General features: G+C 43.1%; 1 long non-coding RNA gene across 3 annotated transcripts; it reads left to right on the top strand.

The window, feature by feature from the left end:
- The first annotated feature begins 101 nt into the window (after positions 1-101).
- LOC103876076 lies at positions 102-4,616 on the top strand. Of its 3 annotated transcripts, XR_002515867.2 has the most exons (4): positions 102-376; positions 773-947; positions 2,215-2,397; positions 2,943-4,616. It is a non-coding gene; the product is annotated as an uncharacterized LOC103876076 (long non-coding RNA). The 3 variants fall into 3 exon arrangements; XR_635154.4 differs by having other exon boundaries at positions 102-947; XR_004176209.1 differs by lacking the exon at positions 2,943-4,616 and adding an exon at positions 2,833-2,932 and having other exon boundaries at positions 102-947.
- The last annotated feature ends 8,397 nt before the right edge of the window (positions 4,617-13,013 follow it).

Raw genomic sequence — 13,013 nt, 5'->3', positions numbered from 1 at the left:
AAAGAGAAGTAGTCCCTGGCTGGGGAGAAGGCAACTGACTACCCAACCTCCTCCACTTTCTATCACCTGCTGGTGCCTCTCATTGACTACATCTACTTGCTCTTGTCCTGTCTTCCAGGTGAAGACAAGCAGGTGATCCTCTCTGAACACAGGACAGAGTGAAGTTCTCAGGGAAAGGCTGACCCTCCAAAGATGTCCTTGTAAGAAATGACATCTCCACTTGGATACATGAAGCTACTTCTCTCCTTGGATCTGATTCCTGAATACTGTCACCATGTACCAAAGCTCTTATATCCTGGTCGAGTTGGAAGAGGGAAGCTCGAGTCCCAGTTACTTCATGCAATGGTGTTCTGTGTATCAGGAAGTCTACTGGCCTGTAAGCTGACCTTCTCATAGTCAACTCGCCTTCTGTCCATACACCATTTGCGGGGAATCCCCCATACAAATAACACTATCAGGATCCTAACTGGAGATAGAATCCATCTGATTACCCATATGCATGGGCAGGGTTGAGGGAATTAACAAGAAGTTGGCATGTCCCTGTGTCTCAGGGCTTCATGACCACCCCAACCCTCCCAGAGCTGAGAGGACACAGAAGTAACCTGTGCTCCTGGGCCTGACTGAGCCGTTATCTTGGAAGCTAAAGTCATAAAAGGAAGTGGCCCCTGGCTGGAGAGAAGGCAACTGACTAACCTCCCCCCACTTGTCTTTCCATCACCTGCTGGTGCCTCTCATTGACTATGTCTACTCATTCTCTTGCCCTGTCTTCCAGGTGAAGACAAACAGGTAATCCTCTCTGAGCACAGGACAGAGTGAAAAATGATAGACTAGATCTCTGGAGGCAAACCAAATAATCAGCACACCCAGTCAGAGATCCTGCTGTGAGCCTATTTTGGGCCTATGTTCAACTATAAACTTGAGGACTGACTCTTTCTAGTATCAGAAATGTATGTGATCCTCCCTACCATTGGAACCCGTTGCACTAGGTTGGCCCCTGCATACTTAGAGCCTCTGTTTTTACTGTGGTCTTCCTGCCTGACTTATTCATAAGGAGATTCCCTCCACACTGCCTGATACAGTTGTCCTATCCAATCTCGCCACCATTGCTGCCATCATTGGTACTCTCCTGCTGGGGCCTCTTCCTGCTTAAGTTCTTTTCTGTTCTGCCTCTGTGACTGCCATCGACTCTATACCTCCTGTCCCCACTGCTACATTACAGCCCATTGCTGACAAGAGATAAAAAATTAAGTGATATTCTCAATGCAATGAGAATATTCCTGGTTTTTCTCAGTTCTCACTGGAACGTAGTTCTCCGACTATTCTCTGTACAATGAAAGTTGCATGCGAGAAGGCGAAACTATGGCTTAATAGGCTGAAGGTGCAGGGATCTGAACTCAATTCTGGGACGGCTACTTCATTAACAGAAATTAGCATCTTGGAAGTATCTCCTATCCCTAGGGCTTGTTCTTCATGGGTACGGAAGATGCTTGGGAGTTCTCTCTACGTTCCTTGGGTTCTTTGCCATTTTTACAGCCACTGGCTCCCAAGACAAGACTTGTAGAGAATAGATGTAGCTGTTAAGCTCAGTTTAACTTTAAAATGGGCCTAGCACTTGTTTTAAAAGAGGTAGAGATGGGATTTGAACCTAGATTTATTTAGGTCCATAGTTAAGAGCAAACTGTTGGGCATCAATAGCATATATGATGGAAATGAAACATGGAAATGAGGACAGGATTACCCTTCATTCTAGTTAGCAATCATCATCTACTAATCCAAAGGACCTTGGGTTGCAGCCAATTCTGGCTCCATGTGCTGGGATCATCCCCTATCAGGTAGTTTAAAACCTCATAAAAGAATAGACGTACTAGGTGAGATTGCTCTGCATGTAGGAGGCAAGCTTATGGGACACGCTTCTGGAAAGCAGATCATAAGCTAATCAACATAGGGCAACTTGCGTAATTATGGCTATACTTGAGGGTTCACTTTGAAATTCATCATGTTCTACACTAATCTATACTTTCCTCTATGTGTATGATTTACTGTAAAGCTAAAGATCCTATAATTTCTCCTAGTGGGAACTCTGCTCAATCCTCTCATGATACTGCTAAAATAAAATGCAGAGCTTGTCAGCTGAGTAGCATAGGGGATAAGACCTCACATACTACCTCCATTTCATGCTACTAACAATTTGGAATTGATTTTTCCTCTTCCCAGGTCAGCTAACTTGGGAAAAGGGTGATGCAAGAAGTAATGTGTCCACCCTAAACAGCTTGACTCTGTTCTCTTCCTTCCACCCGGCAAATCCCTCAGCTTAAGGCTCTTCCCTGAGGATGACCATGGCACTTCCAGCTGCAGGTCTGGGGTGGCTGCTCATCTCTTGAACCACTTTCCTCCCAGGTAGGTACCAGGTATCTAGCTCAGGTCTCCAGACACTGCCTCTGTTGGTAAGGCCATAAGTCAGAGGGGTCCCATGATGGGGTCAGACCTGGTCAGCCTGTTGATGGAATTAGAGTAATACCTGGGGGTATGGGGTGTTTGTATTAGTTTTGGCTCTGGAGCTGAAGGAAGAATGCTAGCATTTAGCATCTTGATATATTCAGCGCCAGCACATCCTGGGACAGCAATTACATTTCAAGGATTCCTCAGGAGGGCCTGGGGTTGAGCTCCCTGGGAAGGTGTGGCTACCTGAGCAGGTTTGTCCTACCTGATGTGGGAGGTTAGGGCGGGGGGTGGGGCATGGGGCATGAAATCAACGGGATGGAGGGAGGCTTGGCATAAGGCTACAACTGGTGTTGCATTTGAAACCTTTTATACACACTTGTGCATACTCAGATCCCTTGTGTACTGTACCCCACCACCCTGATTTCTCCCCGGGAACTACATTGATTTGTGCTAGCAACTGCTTACTGGAGGACCCAGCTTAGAGTGGACACTTTCTCCAGATGTTAGGTGGAGCCCGTGTAGGATTAAAGGAGAGGAAGCAGACAAGGAGAGCCTCAGGTCATTATGCAGATATAAGGTCTGAAGCCCCAATGATGTGCTCCAAAGACTGCTCAAAGCTGTGCTGCATTGGGCAGAAATGGCCAGGCACTACTACCTCTACCATGCTCAGTCATCAGCTGGATTTGCCTGGGGACACCACAGTGGCAAGTGCTGCGATGGATCCCAAAGGCACTGCAGCTATCTGCCATCCTACAGCTGAATGCCAAGGCTTGCCTTGAAAAGCAATTCAAGCAGCCCATCTCTAGGGCTGTCACATATGGAGCTCTTTAACCCATCCTTCCCCCTCTGAATGCTGGGAGAAGCTAAATGCTGGCAGTCTTCCTCCAGCTTCAAATCTAATTAAGTTCACTGGAGAATCTGGGCAATGCCTCCAGATAACATTCCTACTTCCAGCCTGGACAGTGTCACATAGTAGTAGCCCTCCTACAAATCTGTGGTGTTAATAGCAGTCATAATGTTATAAACAAAATTTTGGTGCCACAAAATAAATATCACTCGAATATTAAATTTTCTTTTTAATCCTCAGCAAGGCAATTTACTTCTAGAGAAGGGTGTGCCCTCACAGATGGAGCAGTGGTGAAGCCCACACTTGGACAAGGGAGGGGAAGGGGTTCTTATCCCTGACACGCATAGCCCCTGCTGCTGTGTCATTGCCCTATTGGCTAGGGTTAGACTGCACAGGCTAAACTAATTCTGATGGGTTAATTTAAAGAGTGACAGGGTGAGTGGTTTAGTGGGAAAAATGGTTATGGCAGAGAAGGAAATCGGAATGAGTCAGGGTGGAGAGACGGGGGGCGGTAACCCAGAATGAGCCAGGGTGGAGAGACCGGGGCCGTCTCCAACCCAAAAGATTGCTTTACAATGAAGTTAAGTTTTAAAGTAAAATGCGAAGAATTGAACATACTGACATTCTTTGAAGAGAAATTTAGAACTCATATCTAACAGCCCCTCCTCTTGCATTTCCTTACAGCTCTTTCTCTCCAAACTTCTTTAACATGTCTTGGCTTAGTTGTTCTGCTTGATTTTCCAAAAGTTTCTCTGGATAAGGTGGAAGATAGTTAAGGGAGGTTTTAGTAAGTGCCGTTTCTATGAGCCTCTGCACTAACCCACTGATACATGGTATGACGCAACACCCAACAAGAATAAGTATATCTATTACGACTGTGAGGGAGGTAAAAATTGAGGGTATTATTCCTTTCCATTTACCAAACCGCTTTTCTAGCAATCCTGGAGATGTGTCATTTACCCCTGAGTTGCTGGCTAAACTCATTGGATAGAGCAGTCAGACCTTGCAATGCCTTTGTTATACTTCCATTAGGGGTGGTGGTGTTTGGGATGAAGGTGCAACATTGAGTTTTAATCATGATGCAAAATCCTCCTCTTTCTGATAATAGCACGCCAAGCTTATCCTATTTTCCCAAGAAATCTGGCTAATAGCCCCTAATTGCTCAGCTATTCCTTTAACAGCAACTCTAGTGTAGTTAATTGCTGTTGGTTGTAATAGATGTAGTTTATCAAATCTAAATTTTTGTTACCCACCAAAATATTGACTCAAATCCTGCAGTTATTTGATTTCCCACGTATGAGTGAGAACATGCGGTGTTTGGTTTTCTGTTCTTGAGATAGTTTGCTGAGAATGATGGTTTCCAGCTGCATCCATGTACCTACAAAGGACACAAACTCATCCTTTTTTATGGCTGCATAGTATTCCATGGTGTATATGTGCCATATTTTCTTAATCCAGTCTGTCACTGATGGACATTTGGGTTGATTCCAAGTCTTTGCTATTGTGAATAGTGCTGCAATAAACATACAGGTGGGTGCATGTGTCTTTATAGCAGCATGATTTATAATCCTTTGGGTATATCCCCAGTAATGTGATGGCTGGGTCAAATGGTATTTCTAGTTCTAGATCCTTGAGGAATTGCCACACTGTTTTCCACAATGGTTGAACTAGTTTACAGTCCCACCAACAGTGTAAAAGTGTTCCTATTTCTCCGCACCCTCTCCAGCACCTGTTGTTTCCTGATTTTTTAATGATTGCCATTCTAACTGGTGTGAGATGGTATCTCATTGTGGTTTTGATTTGCATTTCTCTGGCGAGTGGTGACGAGCATTTTTTCATGTGTCTATTGGCTGTATGAATGTCTTTTGAGAAGTGTCTGTTCATATCCTTTGCCCACTTTTTGATGGGGTTGTTTTTTTCTTGTAAATTTGAGTTCTTTGTAGGTTCTGGATATTAGCTCCTTGTCAGATGAGTAGATTGCAAAAATTTTCTCCCATTCTGTAGGTTGCCTGTTCACTCTGATGGTAGTTTCTTTAGCTGTGCAGAAGCTCTTTAGTTTAATTAGATCCCATTTGTCAATTTTGGCTTTTGTTGCTGTTGCTTTTGGTGTTTTAGACATGAAGTCCTTGCCCATGCCTATGTCCTGAATGGTATTACATAGGTTTTCTTCTAGGGTTTTTATGGTTTTAAGTCTAACATTTAAGGCTTTAATCCATCTTGAATTAATTTTCGTATAAGGAGTAAGGAAAGGATCCAGTTTCAGCTTTCTACTTATGGCTAGCCAATTTTCCCAGCACCATTTATTAAATAGGGAATCCTTTCCCCATTTCCTGTTTTTGTCAGGTTTGTCAAAGATCAGATGGCTGTAGATGTGTGGTATTATTTCTGAGGGCTCTGTTTTGTTCCATTGGTCTATATCTCTGTTTTGATACCAGTACCATGCTGTTTTGGTTACTGTAATCTTGTAGTATAGTCTGAAGTCAGGTAGAATGATGCCTCCAGCTTTGTTCTTTTGGCTTAGGAATGTCTTGGCAATGTGTGGTCTTTTTTGTTCCATATGAACCTTAAAGCAGTTTTTTCCAATTCTGTGAAGAAAGTCATTGGTAATTTAATGGGGATGGCATTGAATCTATAAATTACCTTGGGCAGTGTGGCCATTTTCACAATACTGATTCTTCCTATCCATGAGCATGGTATGTTCTTCCATTTGTATCATCTTTTATTTCACTGAGCAGTGGTTTGTAGTTCTCCTTGAAGAGGTCCTTTACATCCCTTGTAAGTTGGATTCCCAGGTATTTCATTCTTTGAAGCTATTGTGAATGGAAGTTCATTCATGATTTGGCTCTGTTTGTCTGTTACTGGTGTATAAGAATGCTTGTGATTTTGCACACTGATTTTGTATCCCGAGACTTTGCTGAAGTTGCTTAACAGCTTAAGGAGATTTTGGGCTGAGATGATGGGGTTTTCTAAATATACAACCATGTCATCTGCAAACAGGGACAATTTGACTTCTTTTCCTAACTGAAGACCCTTTATTTATTTCTCTTGCCTGATTGCCCTAGCCAGAACTTCCAACACTGTATTGAATAGGAGTGAGAGAGGGCGGCATCCCTGTCTTTGCCAGTTTTCAAAGGGAATGCTTCCAGTTTTTGCCCATTCAGTGTGATATTGGCTGTGGGTTTGTCATAAATAGCTCTTATTTTGAGATGTTCCATCAATACCGAATTTTTTGAGCGTTTTTAGCATGAAGGGCTGTTGAATTTTGTCAAAGGCCTTTTCTGCATCTATTGAGATAATCATGTGGTTTTTGTCTTTGGTTCTGTTTATATGCTGGATTGTATTTATTGATTTGCATATGTTGAACCAGCCTTGCATCCCAGGGATGAAGCCCACTTGATCATGGTGGATAAGCTTTTTGATGTGCTGCTGGATTTGGTTTGCCAGTATTTTACTGAGGATTTTTTACATCGATGTTCATTAGGTATATTGGTCTAAAATTCTTTTTTGTTGTCTCTGCCAGGTTTTGGTATGAGGATGATGTTGGCCTCATAAAAAGAGTTAGGGAGGATTCCCTCTTTTTCTATTGATTGGAAAAGTTTCAGAAGGAATGGTACCAACTCCTCCTTGTACCTCTGGTAGAATTCGGCTGTGAATCCGTCTGGTCCTGGACTTTTTTTTGGCTATTATTGCCTCAATTTCAGAGCCTGCTATTGGTCTATTCAGGGATTCAACTTCTTCCTGGTTTAGTCTTGGGACAGTGTAAGTGTCCAGGAAATTATCCATTTCCTCTACGTTTTCTAGTTTATTTGTGTAGAGGTGTTTATAATATTCTCTGATGGTAGTTTGTATTTCTGTGGGGTCAGTGGTGATATCCCCTTATTTTTTATTGTGTCTGTTTGATTCTTCTCTCTTTTCTTCTTTATTAGTCTTGCTAGTGGTCTATCAATTTTGTTGATCTTTTCAAAAAAACAGCTCCTGGATTCATTTCTTTTTTTTTGGAGGGGGTTTTGTGTGTCTCCTTCAGTTCTGCTCTGATCTTAGTTATTTCTTGCCTTCTGCTAGCTTTTGAATGTGTTTGCTCTTGCTTCTCTAGTTCTTTTAATTGTGATGTTAGGGTGTTAATTTTAGATCTTTCCTGCTTTCTCTTATGGGCATTTAGTGCTATAAATTTCCCCCTACACACTGCTTTAAATGTGTCCCAGAGATTCTGGTATGTTGTATCTTTGTTCTCATTGGTTTCAAAGAACATCTTTATTTCTGCCTTCATTTCATTATGTACCCAGTAGTCATTCAGGAGCAGGTTGTGCAGTTTTCATGTAGTTGAGTGGTTTTCATTGAGTTTCTTAGTCCTGAGTTCTAGTTGGATTGTACTGTGGTCTGAGAGACAGTTTGTTATAATTTCTGTTCTTTTACATTTGCTGAGGAGTGCTTTACTTCCAACTGTGTGGTCAATTTTGGAATAAGTGTGATGTGGTGCTGAGAAGAATGTATATTCTGTTGATTTGGGGTGGAGAGTTCTGTAGATGTCTATTAGGTCCACTTGGTGCAGAGTTGAGTTCAATTCCTGAATATCCTTGTTAACTTTCTGTCTCGTTGATCTGTCTAATGTTGACAGTGGGGTGTTAAAGTCTCCCATTATTATTGTGTGGAAGTCTAAGTCTCTTTGTAGGTCTCTAAGGACTTGCTTTATGAATCTGGGTGCTCCTGTATTGGGTGCATATATATTTAGGATAGTTAGCTCTTCCTGACTAATTGATCCCTTTACCATGATGTAATGGCCTTCTTTGTCTCTTTTGATCTTTGATGGTTTAAAGTCTGTTTTATCAGAGACTAGGATTGCAACCCCTGGTTTTTTGTTTTGTTTTGTTTTCCCTTTGCTTGGTAAATCTTCCTCCATCCCTATATTTTGAGCCTATGTGTGTCTCTGCATGTGAGATGGGTCTCCTGAATACAGCAAACTGATGGGTCTTGACTCGATCCAATTTGCCAGTCTGTGTCTTTTAATTGGACCATTTAGTCCATTTACATTTAAGGTTAATATTGTTATGTGTGAACTTGATCCTGTCATTATGATATTAGCTGGTTATTTTGCTTGTTAGTTGATGCATTTCTTCCTAGCATCAATGGACTTTACATTTTGACACGTTTTTGCAATGGCTGGTACCTATTGTTCCTTTCCATGTTTAGTGCTTCCTTCAGGATCTCTTGTAGGGCAGGCCTGGTGGTGACAAAATCTCTAAGCATTTGCTTGTCTGTAAAGGATTTTATTTCTCCACTTATGAAGCTTAGTTTGGCTGGATATGAAATTCTGGGTTAAATTCTTTTCTTTAAGAATGTTGAATATTGGCCCCCACTCTCTTCTGGCTTGTAGAGTTTCTGCTGAGAGATCTGCTGTTAGTCTGATGGGCTTCCCTTTGGGTAACCCGACCTTTCTCTCTGGCTGCCCTTAACATTTTTTCCTTCGTTTCAACTTTGGTGAATCTGACAATTATGTGTCTTAGAGTTGCTCTTCTCGAGGAGTATCTTTGTGGCGTTCCCTTTATTTCCTGAATTTGAATGTTGGCATGCCTTACTAGGTTGGGGAAGTTCTCCTGGATGATATCCTGTAGAGTGTTTTCCACCTTGGTTCCATTTTCCCTGTCACTTTCAGGCACATCAATCAGATGTAGATTTGGTCTTTTCACATAATCCCATATTTCTTGAAGGCTTTGTTCTTTTCTTTTTACTCTTTTATCTCTACATTTCTCTTCTTGCTTCATTTCATTCATTTAATCTTCAATCACTGAGAATCTTTCTTCCAGTTGATCGAGTCAGTTACTGAAGCTTGTGTATTTGTCATGTAGTTCTCATGTCATGGTTTTCATCTCTATCAGTTCTTTTAAGGTCTTCTCTGCATTGATTATTCTAGTTATCCATTCTTCCATTCTTTTTTCAAGGCTTTTAGTTTCTTTGGGCTGGTTATGTAGTTCCTCCTTTAACTCTGTTTGATGGACTGAAGCCTTCTCTTAACTCATCAAAGTCATTCTCCATCCAGCTTTGTTCCATTGCTGGCGATGAGCTGTGTTCCTTTGGAGGGGGAGATGCACTCTGATTTTTTGAATTTCTAGCTTTTCTGCACTGCTTTTTCCCCATCTTTGTGGTTTTATCTGCCTTTGGTCTTTGATGATGGTGACGTACTGATGGTGTTTTGGTGTGGGTGTTCTTTCTGTTTGTTAGTTTTCCTTCTAACAGTCAGGACCCTCAGCTGCAGGTCTGTTGGAGTTTGCTTGAGGTCCACTCCAGACCCTGTTTGCCTGGGTATCTGCAGCGGAGGCTGCAGAAGATAGAATATTGCTGAACAGCAAGTGTTGCTGTCTGATTCTTGCTCTGGAAGCTTCCACTCAGGGTGTACCCAGCTGTGTGAGGTGTGATGTGTCGGTCTGCACCTCATGGGGGATGTCTCCCAGTTAGGCTACTCAGGGGTCAGGGACCCACTTGAGCAGGCAGTCTGTCCATTCTCAGATCTCAACCTCCGTGCTGGGAGAACCACTGCTCCCCAAAGCTGTCAGACACAGACTTTTACATCTGCAGAGGTTTCTGCTGCTTTTGTTTAGCCATGACCTGTGCCCAGAGGTGGAGTCTACAGAGGCAGGCAGGCCTCCTTGAGCTGCCATGGACTCCACCCAATTCGAGCTTTCTGGAGACTTTGTTTATTTACTTAAGCCTCAGCAATGGCGGGTGCCCCTCCCCCAACCTCACTGCCACCTTGCAGTTAGATCTCCGACTGCTGTGCTAGCAATGAGGAAGGCTCCGTGGGCGTGGGACCCTCTGGGCCAAGTGTGGAATATAATCTCCTGATGTGCCGTTTGCTAAGACCCTTGGTAAAGCACAGTATTAAGGTGGGAGTTACCTGATTTTCCAGGTGTTGTGTGTCTCAATTTCCCTTGGCTAGGAAAAGGAATTCCCTTCCCCATTGTGCTTCCCAGGTGAGGCAATGCCTCGCCCTGCTTCAGCTCTCACTGGTCAGGCTACACCCGTGGACCAGCATAAACTGTCCAACATGCCCCAGTGAGATGAACCTGGTACCTCAGTTGAAAACGCAGAAATCACCCATCTTCTGTGTCACTCGTGCTGGGAGCTGGAGGCTGGAGCTGTTCCTATTCCGCCATCTTGGGTGCCACCATCTATTCAGGCCCTATTCTTTGCTTGCCTGCGCTTACTGAGTGGCCTAAATATTTAACTTTGGGCTCTACATACTGAAGCTTTCTTTTTGAACTCATAGCCCCTCAAACTGCAGATGGTTAAGAATGTGTGTAGAGAAGTAAATTACTTTCTCTATATCTTCACTAGCTATAAGAATGTCGTTCACATACTGGAGAAGGCAGATTCGTTCTGGGATGACAACTTTTTCTAAAATACTTCTAAAATTTGGCCAAAAAGATTGGGGGAGTCTGTGAACCCTTGGGGCAAGACTGTCCATCAATATTGTTGTTTCTGCCCTGAGTGGGGATCATCCCAATCAAAAGCAAATATATCTCAGCTATCTTCAGCCAGGGGACATGTCCAAAAACATTCTTCAAATCTATTACAGTAAACCATTGATTATATGGAACCTTGCTGAGAAATGGTGTAAGGACTGGGGACAATGGGTGGGTAGTCTGGACTATTTGGTTAATAGCTCTAAGGTCCTGTACTAACCAGTATGACCTGTCTGATTTCTTGACTGGCAATATTGGGGTGTTTAAGAGGACATACAGGGCTCGAGAAGCCCATCCTTAATAAAGCCTTCAATTATAGGTTTCAACCCTATCCTACCTTCTAGGGGAATTACGGTATTGCTTCCTTCTTACTACTTCTCCAGGGATTTTTAGCTTGTTGTGGATGGGAGGGACTTGGAGTTTCCCTCAGTTTCCTTCTTTGGACCAGACATTAGGATTAATATATTTTTCATCTGCAGTGGTGAGTAGGTTTAATGAGATGAGGAATCCTTTCAGGCTGACTTGTAGATCTATCCCTAACTTTAACATTAAATCCCTCCCCAATAAATTAGTTCTTGCTTCAGGGATTAACAAGAACAGAATATGGGTCGACAGATCCTGGTATCTAACTTCTGTGCTTTCTAAAATTTTTGCTCTAAATCCTTCCTCTTTTACCCCATGAGACTAAAAGTTCCTCTGAGGAGGAGACATTAGATGGGGGGGGGGCGGTGGGGAACAGAGGAGCAAGTGTCCCCTGAATCAGCTAAAAGAGGTGACAAGCTAATGTTTAGGTCCCACCTCCAAATTTATCAAGGGCTTCTGGTGGGACTCAAGATAAAAGAGCCATAGTCCCTGACTAACCCCCCCCCCCCACCCTATTTTTCCTCAAAAGTCATGAGTGGAAGGGCTTCTTTCTCCTTTCTTAGTTCAGGACATCCTCTCTTGAACTGGCCTGTTCTTCCACATCTATAGCACCTATCTTGTCCTTCCTCCCTCTTAGTTCTGGGATTCCTTAACCCTATTCCCCCATACTCTTTAGGGGTCCTGGTAGATGAGAACCTTGGTCCTCTAGATGGAGGCTGGGGTCCTTTAAAAGAGGGTTTGGACCCTTTATAGTTTCTGGCTCCGTGGAAACTGTCTAGAAGTACCTGGGTTTGGAGCCATTGGTTGGAAGGTGGAAAACATGTTTTGTCTTATTTTTCTTTGTTCCTTTCCACATACTTTCTGAGCTTCCTTGAGAAGCTCTAATTGTCTATCTTTTGTAACTTATTTGAAATGTCTGGCTAACTTTTAGTGACAAATTGGAGTTCTAACATTCCTTGCCGAAGGAGATTATCCAAATTGAGGCCTGCATACTGCCTCACTTGCTCCCTCAGTCTGTCTAGGAATCTTATAGGCCCTTCATCCTTTTCCTGTTATATATCAAATGCTTTAGAAAGATTTCAAGTTTGGGGTACTGATTCCCGATATTCCTTTTATTATCTCCCTTAGGTCCTGCATATTTTCCTGTTGATCTGCATTGTTGTTGTCCCACCATGGGTCTTGGGCAGGGAATTTCTGGTCCATAGTAGGAACATTTTCACCAGAGGGTACTCATGTTCCCAAACTACCATAGCAGCCCTACGAATCATTCTCCTTTCTTCCCCTGAAAAGAGGATGCCCAAGATGGACGTTAACTTGATCCAAGTGTATAAATTAGGTCCTAAGAATTGGTCAATTTGGTCTGCCACTCCATAAGAGTCATCTAGTAGTGGTTTAAGCTCCTTTTTAAAATTCCAGATTTCTGAACTGGTTAAGGGAGCATTTACAAAGCTAACGGCCGCCCCCTCCTTATGGTACCTCTTTCAAAGGGAAGAGGGTCTGGGCTGACCCCTTAGGTATGGAGGGAAATGGGAAATTCAGAATATCTTTTATACATTGTGCTACCCTCACGGTGGAGTCCTCTTGGAGAGGGGTATTTAGGTTGGGAGGGAACAGGCTGGTGGGGCAGTAATTCCCAAGAGTCAGGGTTATAAGGAGGATGTGGGATTTTGGGATGGGATCTGAGGTGGCAGTGGCTGTCTGAGGGGAAAGATTGGGGACACTGAGTGGGGGAAGATAGTCTAGGGGATCCCACGTGCTGAAGTCTTTCAGCATGAGAGCTGGCTCCTCTGACTTCTCACTTTGAGGTGCCAGATTGGGTTCTTCCCTATTTGTTTTTAAGGGAAAAAGGAAGGCAGGTCCTTGCCTCCAGCAAAGGGAATAGCCTAGTTCTTCTTGAGACACTG

The sequence above is a fragment of the Papio anubis genome, chromosome 9, assembly GCF_008728515.1.
Source record: "Papio anubis isolate 15944 chromosome 9, Panubis1.0, whole genome shotgun sequence".
In the NCBI taxonomy this organism is placed as follows: Eukaryota; Metazoa; Chordata; class Mammalia; order Primates; family Cercopithecidae; genus Papio; species Papio anubis.
The sequence above is the reverse complement of the archived record's forward strand: the minus strand, read 5'-3'. Positions and strand labels throughout refer to the sequence as shown.